Below are 19,224 nucleotides of genomic sequence, written 5' to 3'. Positions count from 1 at the left end.
AACTCTATTGCCAAACGCCAGATGTTGTTGTTAGACGACAGCCTTGTCGTCTGGTAATGGAGTCGGGTCTTCCCTACTCTGCTCTTGCTGCCGCTGTTGCTTGGTTTTGCTATGAACTTTGAGCTTCGTCGTTTCCTTTCAACCAAATCCGCTCAAATATTTTTTAAATTAAAGCTCTTCAACTCTAATTTACTGATCCATGTAACTCCTCTTATCTTGGAGGAATATCCCGTGTCATATTCGTGGTTTTTTCAAAAAAAAAAGATCCGGGAGTGTCCTTGCTTGCTGGGATGTACCTGCATTTATATTTTTGACTATAGGGCTTTGGTAATCTTTCTTTAGAGTTGACCTAAGATTTAGTGTTGCTTGACTCATTGACTTGTCGTGACTCAAGGTATGAACTTGACTCACTGTGATTCACTCGAGGTTGACTCGACTTAAAGTGTTTGACACATGTGTTAGACTCAAATCAAGGTGATATCATGACATGACTCAACGTGTACATGATTCGTGTTGCATTGTATTGTGATCGTGGGACTCGAAAATGCAAAAAAGAAAAATTTTTCATCATTTTTGTGGAGGGTACCGACTTTCTCCCGAAAAAGAAAGACACGAAAAAGAATCGAAGTGATGTTTTTTTTAAGATACATGTTGAATGAGCTTAATCCGTTAACGTTGTCTCTCACAGTACAAGGATTGTAACATCTTAAACTATCCTAGATGACTCGATAATGAAAGTATTTAGGTAACTTAGGCACGAAGGCTAAGCACTTCATACTTTGATGCAATGATGATTATGATTGATGAGTGATTTTGTTATGACGAAGTATGCTTCAATGTTGTGTTAAGATTTCATGACAAAGGGTTCTTAAGGGAAGTATATTTGGTCATGTATATGTGCAGTGTATGATGGTGACACTAAAGTTAGGCCGCAAAGGCTAAGTGTGTGAAAAGATATATTATTTTTAGAAGAGTCAAATGGTGGTGACTCTTTGGCTAGGTAAGCTAATGATATAGGATTCAAGCCCATAAGTCTAGCTCTAAGTGAATAGGGATGAGCATTGGAGATCCCTTGATACGATCATGGTGTGAGTGTGTGAACGTGAATATGAATCCGTTTTTATTACGGCCGCACCTCGATGTGAGGTTGCCTACATATCTGCTAGGAATTAGGCCGAACGTAGCTCTAGCCGAACCTCGCACAAGTGTGTATACCTCAAAAAGGTCTTTTTAAGGGTTGTAACGTGGTTAGGCTAAAGGTTTAAGAAGAAAGGGTCAAAGACTCAAGACCCTATATAAGCCCCCAAGGTGTGGAACTTTGCTTTTGAATCTTTTTTTTTTTTTTTTTTTTTTTTTGCTTTAGCATTTAGTTTATTTTGATAAGTGTGGGCAATCCCGATCATGCGGTTTATCACTCACTTGGCATTCATGTTTCTCGGGCACGGTACCGAGCACTCGATAAGAGACGCAATTTGAGACGTGTTCAAATCAAAGACATGTTCATGTCAAAGACATTGGAACACTTTCCCTTTTGTACACTTTAATTTATTATTTTAATTTATTGTTATTTTAGTTTATTTTGATCTTTTTAAATCACTCAAGCTTTTTATGAAATTGAAAATTGCATAAGTTGCACACCATCCCATCCCAAGGTTAGGTAGTTGTGGGTTGAAAAAAGAAAGGTCTATCGTTAGACGAGGCTCAAAGTGGTTTATCAAAAGGGATTGTATTTTTGAAAGGGTGAAAGGTAATATGATGTGGCTACAAGGAGTGCCTTAAATCATTGGTATATCTTCTGCTTAGTTTGACATGATTTTTTTTTTTTCGCAATGCAATGATCATATGTAAGGAAATAAATGCTCATTTTATTTAAAAAGGGGAAAAAATCAAAGTCTAAGAAATAAATTCAAGGAGGATGAAGGGTTCCTATGCTAGAATTATTTGGAAAAGGGTTTAAAAAAAGAAGAAGAAAGCATGAAATCTTGGTGAGAAGCTTGCCTTGTGCATTTGTTTCATCATTACCCTCATTTTTTTTGTTTGTCAATCACATGACTTAAAATCGATTCAACATGCATAGATGGAAGAAGGTATGAAGAATGAAGGTTGTGATATGGAGAAAGATGATGTAGATAATGGAAAGATAATGTAGATGGAGGGATATGAAGAAATTAGGAATAGAATGTACCCCCAACTCAAATGACGGAAAAAACCGACTCATGCATGAACCTAAGACATGGTCATGGTGACATATACACAAAGTGTGTGCTAAGGCTAGTGAATGTAGGTGATATGTTAAGACTTGTGTCATGACCATGTGGCTAGACTCAAGCAAAGACTAAGATAAGACCTCGCGTATATGCAATAAGCTGGACAGGCTGTGGTATTTTAGTAATAACCTTTTATCTAAGACTCTGGTTGTTATGAAACCAACGCCAAATTAAAGATAAAACTCGGGGCTATAGATCCATAGGTTGTACCACTCGTAGTTATTCCTAGAACTTCGTCTATGACCAAAACAAGTTGACGCTTGTGCAGTATACGAGAATAAAAATCCGGGTTGACTTAAAGAAACTATGACTCGATTTTAGACATATTTATTAGCTCAAATTAAATAATCAATTAATTAAGAAAAGTCCTTTAGTCATTAATTAGTTTATTTAGGCTTAATCACAAGTCAAACCAAACAGTTAGTTTAGTCACATAATAAGTATGCACAAGTAGTCACAACATGATGTAATGAGTTTGCAACCTAACCATGGCTCTAGTTCTCTAAAGTTCGGGATATGGGTTAGTCAAAGAGGGTCTATGGTTAATTGTCAGAATGCACCGCGGGGAAGCCTAACCGTGAAGGGTTGGTGCGAGTGGATGGGACACCGCAAGTTAAGAAAAACTCACTTCCATGGTTTGGTGAATTCAACATTCTCGGATGTACCCTTTGTTGCACAGAGCGTTTAATCAGGTAGATGGATCATGAATTCCCAGAGGGTTATGTCCATATGTAGAACACATATGGGTTTCAGAAAAGTGAGAAAAACTCAATCAGGAAGTAGGATCGAGCAAACAGTGCTAAAAACTGGTCAAAATTAGAACGCATATTTCTGGCTCGGTATTGGAAGAACTTGGCGCCAGCAAACAGAGGCCGGCGCCACAATTTGGCTTTAGCGCCTAGCGACAGAAGCTGTCGCCTTGCGCAAAAGTCAAATAAGTGGCGCTTGACTTTTTTTCCTGACGCTAGTTCCTACATGCCTTAACAACTTTCCGTGCCCGATAAAATTTTCCAGCTTCGCGCAACATTATTTCAATCCTAGTTGTGAAAGATATTCCCCAAATTTCCTACGCGTAAAAATCCTATGTTTTACCTTATTACGGATGGTCTTTCCAATGATATCTTTTTTATTCATATGGCAATAATGTTAATCAAAATTACGCACATGAAATATTTAGAACTTTTCGAGTCTCATCCACTCATTCAAAATCATTGCCGAAATAAATTTCAGGAATTAAAATAGAAATCCTCCCCAGTGGAGTCGTAAAAAACTGTTGGGAATATTTCAAGCATTATCCCAAACTTGAACCCCTCTTTGATTATACACTAAAGTACGGTGGCGTCCAAAGGGAAAGAAGATAGAGCAAAAGAGTCGCCAACAAGTTTTAGGAACTTGTAAACCGTTCACGAGGTGAAGGTTACACCCCTAAACGATCCAGGAGATCGTCAACTCCACTAGGTCTGGAACCAAGACTGGTAGTTCGAGGATGAAGGTACAAATCCAACCTAAAAGAGATTAAACCTGCCCTAATAATAGGCCTCTACTTTATTCTGATCGTATTCATGTGCGCTTTCTGACTAACATGCAATCATTAGGTTTACCCTAAACCTGTTTATCTATGTTGGTTGAATATTAATGCACAAATAAAACTATTATTGGCGATCACTTGAATTATAATCAAATTAACCCTAAACAAGATTATTAATTATCTTATTAAGCGTGATTACAAGTACCAAATTCCCTTTAAACATGCATAAAGATGTGATCAAGCAATAAAAATAAATATCAAGCAACATAATAATCATAAATAACAATTATTATAATAATTATTAAAATAATAATAATAATAATAATAATAATAATAATAATAATAATAATAATAATAATAATAATAATAATAATAATAATAATAATAATAATAATAATAATAATAATAATAATAATAATAATAATAATAATAATAATAATAATAATAATAATAATAATAATAATAATAATAATAATAATAATAATAATAATAATAATAATAATAATAATAATAATCATGCTAAAGTAAAATAATAACAAGATCCTAGACATGATATTAACAAGATTAATAACAAACCCTAGCATGTCACTAAGTAATAAAGATCAAATATATAGCCCTAACATGATACTAACATGAATATTATGAATGAAAATAAGAAGCATCACAGGAAACACAATAAGCATATTTGATATTCGAAATTATAGTTATTACCCTAAACATGATACTAGGAATCATTGTTGTCATTCAAAACATCAAACATCCTAATATGATATTAGGAATCATAATAACAACTAGACATGATTTCTATATCATAATATCAATAAAATCAATTAAAGCACTTACTTTGATGCCTCGTATCTCTTTCTATTAATAAAATACACGCGTTAGTAACTTCAAAAAAAAATAATAATTAAACAATTAAATTAAATAATTGAAATAAAGAATTAAGAAAGTTTAGACTAGATTTGGGACCAAACCCTTAGAAATATAAAACCTTTCACGTCTATGGCAAAGGCAACTTCAAACTTGGCTAGGTGTGTTTAGTGCGAATGTATGAGGAATTTTGTATGCAAAAGAATAGTTTAGAAAAGAGAGAGAGAAAGAGAGTAATCAAGAGATTGTTGATGAGAATTGGTGAAAATTGATTATTGTTGAGAATTGATGATTGAAAACATAATTTTAAGAGGCTATTTATAGAGAAAATCTATCGGATGGATAAAAAGACGAATCAGAGTTTCGAAGAGAATAAATCTCAATTAGCGCCAAATGCTGGTCATTAGCACCAGGCGCTGAAAGTTAGCGCTAGGCGCCAAGCCTTATCGCCAGGCGCTAATGTTTGTTGTCAAACGCTAATAATCAGTTTCACGCGATTTTATTTTTATCATATCTTTTGATCTGCAAGTCTAAATAAGGCATATAATATGTCGCTGGAAATCTCTTGAAGTCTACTTTCCAACCAAATTAGAATCAGATTAAAATATGTTGTAGATAAAATGATATGGCTGAAATAGTGGAAGGGTGGCAGTTTTGGATAGAGTTTCATATCTCATTCATATCTTATTCGTTATAACTCGGATTTAATATTATAATATATCATTAGAAATATATTTTCAAGATCTATCCAACCATATAAAATTTGGATAAAGATTATGAGGCACGAAAATAAAATCTGAATATATTCCACTTTGTACAAAACAAGAATTCTAAAAAGGAGTAGTTTTATTCAATTTCAAACTCTTTGAAACATAATTATCAATCCTAACTCCATTAGGATTTAAAAGAACCTTCTAGATTATTTTAGAAGACTATAATCAATCCTTATAGATTTAGGAATGATAATTAATAATAGGCCCTCATCTAGATCATTAGGCCGCATATAAAAACAAAATCAGGCCTAGTTTAGTATTTTGGCCATAACTTCCTTATTATTCATCGGAATTGGGCTGATAATATAATGTTGGAAAGTTCTTTTCAAGCCCCATCAAACTACACTATTATTGGACCCTTATCATGGACCAAACTAAACTGGAATGCACGTTTTTCATAAATAAGGTAAGATAAGAAATATTTTCAAAAACAGAAAGAAAAGATATTTTAATAAAAAATCCTCATCACTAGACATTTCACACTTTCGATTTGTTCGATAATCAAATGACATGAAAGGTATCCATCACTGGGTTTGGTTTTGGGGAGACACATTTGGGTGTCTACTATTTCCCATACACTTAGCCTTTGCAGCCTAGATTTTAATGTCACTCACACACACTACATGGATACATTACTAAATGATACTTCCCTTAGGAACCTTTTGTCACGAAATCTTGACATAACGTGGAAGCATACCTTGTCATCATCATGTCGCAAAGTATGAATTGCTTAGCCTCCATGCCTAAGTTACCTAATTAATTTCATCCAAAATTAACAATGGAAATGCCCTAGGATGTTACAATCTTCGTGCCGTAAGATACGACGTCGATCCATACATTTGTTAAAGCTTATTCAACATGCAACTTCAAAAACTTTACTTCTTGTCTTTTTACGTCTTTCTTTTTCGGGAGAAAGTCGGTACCCTCCTTAAAAATGACGGAAAGTATTTGTCGAACCACACATAAGTCATATACATATAGAGTCTCATGAGTCAATACTTCGCACACACAAGTTACAATCGAGTTGAGTCGACCTCGAGTAGATCAATCATATTAAGTTAAGTTTATACCTTGAGTCATGTCAAGCCATGTGTGTCAAAATGCTTTGAGTGGAGTCATGACAAGTCATATGTGTTAAAAGCACATTAAGTATTATGCAATGAGTCAAGCAACACTCAGCCTTAGGTCAACCCCTAAAGAAAAGTTGAGCAAAGTCCTATAGTCCAAAATATAAATATAGGTACAAAAGATTTGAAGCAAAAGGACGCAAATGGCTTAGCAAATAACCTAGAGTTGGCCTAATTGATCGAGCACATCCAGATTTTGATCAAGCACCTCAAATTCGGTAAAATCCTAAAGAATAAAGTTTTCAACAGAGTTTCAAGGCATAGGAAGCTATCACTTCCAAAGAGAAAGCGAGCAAGAATGTTCCCGGATTTTTTGAAAAACCGTGAGTATAAACTTAAGAAATTCTTCCAAGATAAGAGGAGTTTGAGCAAAACGTACATGGATCAATAAATTAGAGATGAAGAGCTTTAATTTGCAAAAGATTTGAGCAGATTTGGTTGAAAAGAAACGACCAAGTTGAAGGTTCAGAGCGAAATCGAGCAACGAGTAATAGCAACAGTGGAAATAAAGGAAAGAGTTTTTAGTTCAAAAACTTGACTCTGTCGCCAAACGAAAAGATTGTCGTCTGGCGCTGGTCTTAGTAACTTCGCGACAGCTTAAAATCCTGTCAACAGCGTGCTCCGGCGTGCGCTGGTACGTTGTCAAGATGTGTGGCCCCAATATTAAATTATGTTGACCTTATACAGCAATTTCGGGTTCCTTGGTGCGCCAGTTAGCCCCAATAAGAAATTTGACATGATTAAGTAATCGACTCGGTTACAATCACAATAGGTGATCGACTTGATAAAATATCGTCTCACTTAGCTTAAATTACCTAATCATTGGCTCATCGCAAAGGCACCGACATAATGGTTCATAATCAGCCGAAGGCACCGACACAATGGTTCATAAGTAGCAGAGGCACCGACGTAATGGTTCACAAGCAGCAAAATGCGCCGACATACTGGCACCGCGGAATTTTCATTAAATATCATGGCAGCAAAGTTTAAGTGAGCTTTAAGGATCAACAAGCGTTGGTCTTTGGTAATTTTCTTCGGAATATTATCGCACCGACTGAGGATCACTTTAAGCGAAGTTATCTTCGACAGCGTTCCCTGGGATGAGGAAAGTTGTCAAGAAGCCGAGGATGACTTCAAGCAAGTTTATCTTCAACGACATTCTCTAGCTTGCGGAGGGTTGTCACGAAAAACTGAGGATGGTTCAAGCGAAGTTATCGTCGACGATGTTTGCTAAGATTGAGGAGGTTATCACCTGGATTGGAGAAGATAGCACGAGATGGGCAGTCTTCGACGACGTTTGCTAAGTTGAGGAGGTTCTCACCTAGATTTGAGAAGATAGCACGAGATGGGCAGTCTTCGACGACGTTCGCTAAGATTGTGGAGGTTGTCACTTAGATTTCAGAAGAACGGTTCGTGATGAGACGGTCTTGGACAACATTCTCTATGATTGGGAAAGTTGTCACCATGATTCAAGAAAAAAGCTCGAGATGTATCAGCATTAATCGACGGCGTTCCCTAGCTTGTGGAGAGTTGTCACAAACAAATGAGGATGACTTCAAGCAAAGTTATCTTCGACAGCGTTCCCTAGGATGTGGAAAGCTGTCAAAAAACTGAGGATGGCTTCAAGAGAAGTGATCTTCGATAACGTTCCCTAGGATGTGGAAGGTTTTCAAAAGCGGAAGGTGATTTCAAGCGAAGTTATCTTTGATCGTGTTCCCTAGCTTGCGGAAGATGGTCACAAAACGGTAGAAGGTCGTTACAAGCGGAGCAATCTTCGATAGTGTTCCCTAGCTTGCGAAAGATTATCACAGCAGAAATTGGAGGCAGCTGCAAGCGTGGTAGTCTTCAGGCGGTATCCCCTAGCTTGAGGAAGATCGTCAAACAAAATTGGTTACTCCAGTGACGTGTGCTTGACAGTGCAAGATACACGTTTCTTAACTCTTTTATTTGTTTAACTAATGCTAGTTTGCAGGTATCGGCGTTACAAGAATGATTTGGGTTCGCATAACGTTCTAAATCATTCTCAGTCCCTATCGTTACTTTGACTTTTGTTTTCAAAACCTGCGTTTCTCCAAACTCAACCAAGGTGGGGGCTTCATGTCATTTGATTGTCGATCAAAGTGAAAGTGTGGAAAGTCTAGTGATGAAGATGTTTTTATTAAAATATTTCTCTTTCTGTTTTCAAAAATATTTCTTTTCTTACCTTATTTATGAAAAATAGCCAGTCTAATTTAGCTTGGTCCATGATAAGGGTCCAACAATAGTGTAATTTGATTGGGCTCAAAAAGAGCTTTCCAATGATATATTATAAGCCCAATTCCGATGAATTATGACGAAGTTATGGATTAACTTAGATTAGGCCCAATGATTTTCAAGGTGGCCCAATGATTTAGAGGAGGGCCTATTAATAATTATTCCTAAAGTTTAGGATCGATATTTATATTTTAAAGATGTTTTATTTAGAATAAAATATATTAAATCTGATTTCAAAAACTTCTTAGAAGCTTAATTACCTATAACCAGTATTAATGGTAATTACGCATGGAAAAGTGCGTTGACTTTTGGATGAGCGCGAGACAAACGACAGGAGGTATTTTATTCCTAATATAATTTTCTTCGATCCCGTGCTAATTTTCCTATAAATAGGGGTCGTATCTCCCTGTTCTTCAAATCATCAACACCTAGAATTCTCTTTCTTTATCTCTCTAAAAGCTAAAAGCTTATTCTTTCTCTCTCTCTATTCTTTTTCTAAACCTTCCCTTTTAGAAAATTCCTCATACATTAGTTCTTGACACACCTAACCAAGTTCGAAGTTTCCTTCGCCCTAGACGTGAAAGTTTGATATTTCTGAGAGTTTGGTCCCAAATCTCTATTTCAATTATATAATTTTATTGTTTGTTTTATTATTTTCCTTGAAATTACTAACACGTGTATTTTGTTATTAAAAAGATGTACAAGGCATCAAATTAAGTAATTTAATATTTTATTGATCTTTAGATATAAGAATCATGCTTAGATTATTTTGTTGATTCCTAGTATCATGTTAGGATGTTTTATTGTTTCCTAGTATCATGCTTAGAGTTAACTAAAATTTCTAATATCAGGTATGATTATTTTGATGCTTCCTATTTCTTTCCTAATATCATGTTAGGGCTAAAAATTTAATTTTTATTATTTAGTAACATGATAGAGTTTGTTATTAATCATGTTATTATCATGCTTAGATCTACCTATTAATATTATGCTCTATTAAATTATGATTATGTTGATGATTATTGTTGTGTCGAATTTTATGTTTCACGTAATTTGTTAACTAACGAATTATTTTCCGAAATTTGTTAATTTACGAATAATTTAACGTAATTTATAAATTTATGAATTGTTTTCCATAATTTGTTAATTTACGAATTATTTCATGTTATTTGTTAATTTACGAATAACCTATATATAATTTGTTAATATCATGTTGCTTGACATATATTTATTGTTATTGCTTTATCACACCTTTTATGAACGTTTAAAGGAAATTTGTACTTGAAATCATGCTTAATAAGATAATTAATAATTTTATTTAAGCTAATTTAATTATAATTTAAGTGATCGCTGATAATAACTGTATTTGTGCATTAAATTCAACCAACATATATAAACATGTTTATGGTAATCCTATTGATTGCATGTTAGTCAGAAACCACACATGAATACGAGAAGAATAAAGTAGATGTCTGTTTTTAAGGCATGTTTAGTCTCTTTTAGGTTGGATTTGTACCTTCATCCCCGAACATCCCGTCATGGTTCTAGACCTATTGGAGTTAACGATCTCATGGATCGTTAAGGGTGTAACATTCACCCCGTGAAATGTTTACAAGTTCTTAAAACTTGTTAGCGACTCTTTTACTTTAGCTTCCTTCCCTTTGGACGCCACTATGCTTAAATGAATGGTTTAAAAGTTCATTTGATTCGATTAGATTCGTTGAATGCATTTGACTTGAATTCGATTCAAAAAGAAATGTTTGAATGTGTTTGAATTTCATTTAATTCAAAAAGCTTTGTTTAACTGTGTTTAACTTTCATTTAATTCAATTAGCTTCTTTGAATGAATTTCACTTTCATTCGATTCAAAAAGCTTTGTCTAAATGTGTTTGACTTTTATTTTGATTAATAAATCTTTGTTTGAACGTATTAGACTTTAATTTGATTCAATTAGCTTCGTCGAATACATTTAACTTTCATTTGATTCAAAAAGCTTTGTTTGAATGTGTATGACTTTTATTTATTTAAAATGCATTGTTTGAATGTGTTTGACTTTTATTTGATTCAAAAAGATTTATTTAAATGTGTTTGACTTTCATTTGATACAAAAAGTTTGCTTGAATGTGTTAGACTTTCATTTGATTCAATTAGCCTTGTTGAATGCATTTGACTTTCATTCAATTCAAAAAAGCGTTGTTTGAATGTGTTTGACTTTCATTTGATTCAAAAAAAATTGTTTGAATGTGTTTAACTTTCATTTGAATCAAAAGGCTTTGTTTGAATGTGTTTGACTTTCATTTGATTCAATTAGTTCGTTGAATGCATTTGACTTTCAGTTGATTCAAAAAACTTTGTTTGATGTGTTTAACTTTCATTTGATTCAAAAAGCTTTGTTTGAATGTATTCGACTTTCATTTAATATAATTATCTTCTTTGAATGCATTTGACTTTCATTCAATTCAAAAACTTTGTTTAAATGTGTTTGAATTTCATATGATTCAAAAAGCTTTTTTAAAATGTGTTTGACTTTAATTTGATTTAATTAGCTTCATCGAATGCATATGACTTTCATTTTATTCAAAAAGCTTTGTTTGAATGTGTATGACTTTTATTTATTAAGAAAGCATTGTTTGAATGTGTTTGACTATCATTTGATTCAAATAGATTTGTTTGAATGTGTTTGATTTTCATTTGTTTCAAAAGCTTTGTTTGAATTTGTTTGACTTTTATTTGATTCAATTAGCTTTGTTTAATGCATTGACTTTCATTTGATTCAAAAAGATTTGTTTGAATGTGTTTGACTTTCATTTTATTCAAAAACCTTTGTTTAAATGTGTTTGACTTTCATTTAATTTAAAAAGCTTTGTTTGAATGTGTTTGACTTTCATTTGATTCAAAAAAATTTGTTTGAATGTGTTTCACTTTCAGTTGATTGAAAAAGCTTTGTTTGAATGTGTTGGGCTTTCATTTGATTCAATTAGCTTTGCTGAATGCATTTGACTTTCATTCAATTCAAAAAGCTTTGTTTGAATGTGTTTGACTTTCATATGATTAAAAAAGCTTTGTTTGAATGTGTCTTACTTTCATTTGATTCAAAAAGCTTTGTTTGAATGTATTCGACCTTCATTTCATTCAATTACCTTATTTGAATGTATTTGACTTTCATTCGATTCAAAAACATTGTTTAAATGTATTTGACTTTCATATTATTCAAAAAGCTTTGTTTGAATATGTTTGAATTCATTTGATTCCATTAGTGTCGTTGAATGCCTTTTACTTTCATTTGATTCAAAAAGCTTTTGTTAAACGTGTTTGACTTTCATTTGGTTAAAAAATCTTTGTTTGAATTTGTTTCACTGCCAATTGATTATAAAGGTTTTTTTTTTTTTACTGTGCTACACTTTCAATTGATTCAAAAAGCTTTGTTTTAATTTACTTGACTTTCATTTGATATAATTAGTTTCATTGAATTCATATGACTTTCATTTCGATTCAAAAGGCTTTGTTTAAACGTGTTTCACTTTCAATTGATTCATAAAGCTTTGTTTGAATGTGTTTGACTTTTATTTCATTCAATTAGCTTCCTCGAGTCCATTTGACTTTCATTTGATTCAAAAAGCTTTGTTTGAATGTGTATGACTTTTATTTATTCAAAAAGCATTATTTAAATGTGTTTAACTTTCATTTAATTCAAATAAATTAGTTTGAATGTGTTTAACTTTCATTTGATTCAAAAAGCTTTTTTTTAGTGTGGTTGATTTTCCTTTGATTCAATTAAATTTTTTGAATGCTTTTGATTTTCATTCGATTAAAAAAACTTTGTTTGAATGCTTTTGACTTTCATTTGATTCAAAATGCTTTGTTTGAATGTGTTAGACTTTCATTTGATTCAATTAACTTCGTTGAATGCATTTGTCTTTCATTTAATTCAAAAAGCTTTGTTTGAATGGGTTTCACTTTCATTTGATTCAAAAACCTTTTGATTTAAAAAGCTTTATTTGAATGTGTTTGACTTTTAATTGATTCAAAAAGCTTTGTTTGAATGTATTCGACTTTCTTTTAATTCAATTAGCTTCTTTGAATGCATTTGACTTTCATTCGATTCAAAAACTTTGTTTAAATGTGTTTAACATTCATTTGATTCAATAAGCTAAATTTGAATGTGTTTGAATTTTATTTGATTCAAAAAGCTTTTTTAAAATGTGTTTTACATTCATTTCATTCCCAAAGCTTTGTTTGAATGTGTTAGACTTTCATTTGCTTCAATTATCTTCTTTTAATGCATTTGACTTTCATTTGATTCAAAAACCTTTTTTTGAATGTGTTGGACTTTCATTTGATTTAAAAAGCTGTGTTTGAATTTGTTTGACTTTCATTCGATTCAATTAGCTTCATCAAATTCATATGGCTTTCATTTAATTCCAAAGCTTTGTTTTAAGCTGTTTGACTTTCATTTAATTCATAAACCTTTTTCTGAATGTGTTTGACTTTCATTTAATTCAATTAGCAGTGTTTGCATGTGTATGACTTTTATTTGATTCAAAAATCTTTGTTGAAAAGTGTTTGACTATCAATTGATTAAAAAGTTTGTTTGAATGTGTTAAAATTTCATTTGATTCGATTAGATTCGTTGAATGCATTTGACTTGAATTCGATTCAAAAAGATTTGATTGAATGTGTTTGACTTTCATTTGATTCAAAAGGCTTTGTTTAAATGTGTTAGACTTTTATTTGATTTAATTAGTTTTGATGAATGCATTTAACTTTCATTCGATTCAAAAAGCTTTGTTTGAATGTGTTTTACTTTCATTTGATTAAAAACTTTTGTTTGAATGTGTTTGACTTTAATTTGATTCAATTAGCTTCGTCGAATTCATATGGCTTTCATTCGATTAAAAAAGCATAGTTTGAATGTGTTTGACTTTCATTTGATTGAAAAATCGGTGTTTGAAAGTGTTTGACTTTAATTTGATTCAATTAGCTTCATCGAATACATTTGACTTTCATTCAATTCAAAAAGATTTGTTTGAATGTGTTTGACTTTTATTTGATTTAAAAAGCTTTCTTTGAATATGATAGATTTTCATTTTGTTCAATTAGCTTTGTTCAATGCATTTTACTTTCATTCAATTCAAAAAGCTTTGTTTGAATGTGTTTGACTTTCATTTGACTTAAAAACCTTTGTTTGAATGTTTTTGACTTTCATTTGATTTAAAAAGTTTTGTTTGAATGAATTTGACTTTTATTTGATTTAAAAATATTTGTTTGACTGTGTTTGAATCTCATTTGATTCAAAAAGCTTTGTTTGAATGTGTTTGACTTTCATTTGATTCAATTAGTTCGTTGAATGAATTTGACTTTCATTCGATTAAAAAACCTTTGTTTGAATTTGTTTCACTTTCATTTGTTTTAAAAAGCTTAGTTTAAATGTGTTTAACTATCAATTGATTAAATTTTTTTTAATGCATTTGACTTTCATTTGATTCAAAAAGCTTTGTTTAAATTTGTTTGACTTTTATTTGATTCAAATAGCTTAGTTGAATTCATATGACTTTCATTCGATTCAAAAGGCATTATTTGAACGTGTTTGACTTTCATTTGTTTCATAAAGCTTTGTTTGAATGTGATTGACTTTAATTTGATTCAATTAGCTTTGTTTGAATGTGTTTAACTTTCATTTAAATCAAAAGGCTTTCTTTGCATGTGTTTGACTTGCATTTGATTCAATTATATACATTCAATGCATTTGACTTTCATTCGTTTCAAATGGTTGTGTTTAATTGTGTTTGACGTTCATTCGATTTAAAAAGATTTGTTTGAATGTGTTTTACTTTTTTTATTAAAAAATCTTTGTTTGAATGTGTTTGACTTTCATTTGATTTAATTAGCTTCGTTAAATGCATTTGACTTTTATATAATTCAAAAAGCTTCATTTAAATTTGTTTGACTTTCATATGATTCAAAAAGCTTTGTTTCAATGTGTTTTACATTCATTTGATTCAATTAGCTTCGTTAAATTCATTTGACTTTTATTCGATTCAATAAGCTTTGTTTTAATATGTTTGACTTTCATTTGATTCAAAAAGCTTTATTTGAATGTGTTTGACTTTTATTTGGTTCAATTAGCTTCATTAAATGCATTTGGCTTTCGTTTAATTCAAAAGGCTTTGTTTGAATGTGTTTAACATTCATTTGATTCAGAAAGCTTTGTTTGAATGTGTTTGACTTTCATTTGATTCAAAAAGGTATTTTTTAATGTGTTTGAATTTCATTTCATTCACAAAGCTTTGTTTGAATTTGTTTGACTTTCATTTTATTCAATTATCTTCTTTGAATGCATTTGACTGTCATTTGATTCAAAAAGCTTTTTTTTTTAATGTGTTTGACTTTATTTTATTCACAAAGCTTTGTTTGAATTTGTTTGACTTTCATTTGATTCAATTATCTTCTTTGAATGCATTTGACTTTCATTTGATTCAAAAAGCTTTTTTTTTATTGTGTTTGACTTTCATTTTATTTAAAAAGCTTTGTTTGAATTGGATAAACTTTCATTTAAATTACAAAGCTTTGTGTGAATGTGTTTGACTTTCATTTGATTCAAAAAGCTTTGGTTGAATTTTTTGACTTTCATTATATTCAATAAGGTTTCTTTGAATGTATAGTACTTTTATTCGATTCAAAAAGATTTGTTTGAATGTTTTGACTTTCATTTGATTTAAAAAGCTTTGTTTGATTGTGTTTGACATTCATTTGACTCAAAAAGGTTTTTAGAATGTGTTTTACTTTCATTTGATTCAAAAAGCTTTGTTTAAATGTGTTTGACTTTAATTTGACTCAATTAGTTCGTTGAATGCATTTGACTTTCATTCGATTCAAAAACCTTATTTGAATGTGTTTGAGTCTTATTTGATTCTAAAAGCTTTGTTTGAATGTGTTAGACTTTCATTTGATTTAGAAAGCTTTGTTTGAATGTATTCGACTTTCATTTGATTCAATTAGTTTCTTTGAATGCATTAGAGTTTCATTCGATTCAAAATTTTTTTTGTAAATGTGTTTGACTTTCATTTTAATCAAAAATCTTTGTTTAAATGGGTTTAACATTCATTTTAGTCAAAAAGCTTTATTTTAGTGTGTTTGACTTTCATTTGATTCAAAAAGCTTTGTTTGAATGTGTTTGACTTTCATTTGATTCAAAATACTTTGTTTGAAGGTATTTGACCTTCATTTGATTTAAAAAGCTTTGTTTGAATGTGTTTGACTTTCCTTTGATTCAAAAAGATTTGTTTAAATGTGTTTGACTTTCATTTGATTCAATTAAATTCGTTAAATGCATTTGATTTTCATTCGAATCAAAAAGTTTTGTTTGAATGTGTTTGACTTTTATTTGATTTTATAAGCTTTGTTTGAATGTGTTAGACTTTTATTTGATTTTAAATGCTTTGTTTGAATGTGTTAGAGTTTCATTTGATTCAATTAGCTTCGATGAATGCATTTGACTTTTTTTTATTCAAAAACCTTTATTTGAATGTGTTTGACTTTCATTTGATTTAAAAATCTTTGTTTGATTGTGTTTGTTTTTTATTTGATTCAAAAAAAAATATTCGTATGTGTTTGTCTTTTATTTGATTCAAAAAGTTATGTTAAATGTGTTTGACTATCATTTAATTCAATTAGCTGGTTTAATGCATTTGACTTTCATTCGATTCAAAAAACTTTGTTTGAATGTGTTTGACTTTCATTTGATTCAATTAGGTTTGTTTGAATGTGTTTGACTTTCATTCGGTTTAAAAAGCTTTGTTTTAATGTGTTTGACATTCATTTGATTTAAAAAGCTTTGTTTGAATATGCTTAACTTTAATTTAATTCAATTATCTTCTTTGAATTCATTTGTCTTTCATTCCATTCAAAAAGGTTTATTTGAACGTGTTTGCCTTTCATTCAATTCAAAAAGCTTTGCTTGAATGTTTTTTTCTTTTATTTGACTCAAAAACCTTTGTTTGAATATGTTTGACTTTCATTTGATTTAAAAAGCTTTGTTTGAACGTGTTTGACTTTCATTTGATTTAAAAATATTTGTTTGACTGTGTTTGACTTTTATTTGATTCAAAAAGCTTTGTTTGAATTTTTTGACTTTCATTTGATTAAATTAGTTCGTTGAATGCATTTGACTTTTATTCGATTTAAAAACCTTTGTTTGAATGTGTTTGACTTCCATTTGATTCATAAAGCTTTGTTTGAATGTTTTAGACTTTCATTTGATTCAATTAGCTTTGTTTTAATGTGTTTGACTTTCATTAAAATAAAAAAGCTTTCTTTGCATGTGTTTGACTCGCATTTGATTCAATTATATACATTGAATGCATTTCACTTTCATTCGTTTCAAAAGGCTTTGTTTAATTGTGTTTGACTTTCATTCGATTCAAAAAGATTTATTTGAATGTGTTTGACTTTTTTTAATTAAAAAAAAATCTTTGTTTGAATGTATTTGACTTTCACTTGATTCAATTAGCTTCTTTTGATGTATTTGACTTTTATACGATTTTAAAAACTTTGTTTAAATGTGTTTGACTTTTATATAATTCAAAAAGCTTTGTTTCAATGTGTTTGACATTTGTTTGATTCAATTAGCTTCGTTAAATGCATTTGACTTTTATTCTATTCAATAAGCTTTGTTTTAATGTGTTTGATTTTATTTTTTTTCAAAAAGCTTTGTTTGAATGTGTTTGACTTTTCTTTGCTTCAATTAGCTTCGTTGAATACATTTGACTTTCATTCAATTAAAAAAGCTTTGTTTGAATGTGTTTAACTTTCATTTGATTCAAAAACTTTGTTTGAATGTGTTAGACGTTCATTTGATTCAAAACCTTTGTTTGATTGTATTCGACTTTCATTTATTTCAATTAGCTTCTTTAAAACGCATTTGACTTTTATTCGGTTTAAAAACTTTGTGTAAATGTGTTTGACATTCATGTTAATCCAAAAGCTTTGTTTAAATGTGTTTTACATTCATTTTATTCAAAAAGCTTTGTTTGGATGTTTTTTACCTTCATTTGATTCAAAAAGCTTTGTTTGAATGTGTTTGACTTTCTTTTGATTCAAAAAACTTTGTTTGAATGCATTTGACCTTCATTTGATTCAAAAATCTTTGTTTTAATGTGTTTGACTTTCCTTTGATTCAAAAGATTTGTTTAAATGTGTTTGACTTTCACTTGATTCAATTAAATTCGTTAAATGCATTTGACTTTCATTCGAATCAAAAAGTTTTGTTTGAATGTGTTTGACTTTTATTTGATTCAAAAATATTTGTTTGAATGTTTTAGACTTTCATTCTATTCAATTAGCTTCGATGAATCCATTTGACTTTTTTTTATTCAAAAACCTATATTTGAATGTGTTTGACTTTCATTTGATTCAAAAAGCTTTGTTTGAACGTGTTTGTTTTTCAATTGATTCAAAAACATTTGTTCGAATGTGTTTGACTTTCATTAGATTAAAAAAGCTTTGTTTGAATTTGTTTAACTTTCATTTAATGCAATTTGTTTGTTGAATGCATTTGACTTTCATTCGATTCTAAAAGCTTTGTTTGAATGTTTTTGACTTTTATTTGATTTAATTAGCTTCGTTGAATGCATTTGACTTTCATTCAATTTAAAAAGCTATGTTTGAATGTGTTTGACATTCATTTGATTTAAAAATCTTTGTTTGAATGTGCTTAACTTTAATTTAATACAATTATCTTCTTTGAATGAATTTTACTTTCATTCAATTCAAAAAGGTTTATTTAAACGTGTTTGACTTTCATTTGATTCAAAAAGCTTTGTTCGAATGTGTTTGATTTTTATTTCATTCAAAAAGCATTGTTTGAATGTGTTAAACTTTTATTTGATTCAATTAGCTTCGTTCAATGCATTTGACTTTCATTTGATCAAAAAGTTTTGTTATAATGTGTTTAACTTTTATTTGATTCAAAAAGCTTTGTTTGAATGTTTTTGTCTTTCATTTTATTCAATTAGGTTCGTTGAATGCATTTGACTTTCATTCGATTCAAAAAGCTTTTTTTGAATGTGTTTAACTTTAATTTGATTGAAAAAACCTTTGTTTAAATGTGTTTGACTTTCATTTGATTAGAAAAGCTTTATTTGAATTTGTTTGACTTTCTTTTGATTCAATTAGCTTTGTGAATGCATTTTACTTTCATTCGATTCAAAAAGCTTTGTTTAAATGTGTTTGACTTTCATTTGATTCAAAAAGCCTTGTTTGAATGTGTTTGACTTTCATTTGATTTTAAAAGCTTTTGTGTGAATGTCTTTGACTTTCATTTGATTCAAAAAGCTTTGTTTGAATGTGTTTGACTTTCATTTAATTCAATTAGCTTCGTTGAACGAATGTGACTTTAATTTCAT

Source organism: Chenopodium album, chromosome 1 (genome assembly GCF_948465745.1).
Source record: "Chenopodium album chromosome 1, dcCheAlbu1.1, whole genome shotgun sequence".
Lineage (NCBI taxonomy): Eukaryota > Viridiplantae > Streptophyta > Magnoliopsida > Caryophyllales > Amaranthaceae > Chenopodium > Chenopodium album.
This window is presented reverse-complemented; position numbering follows the sequence as displayed.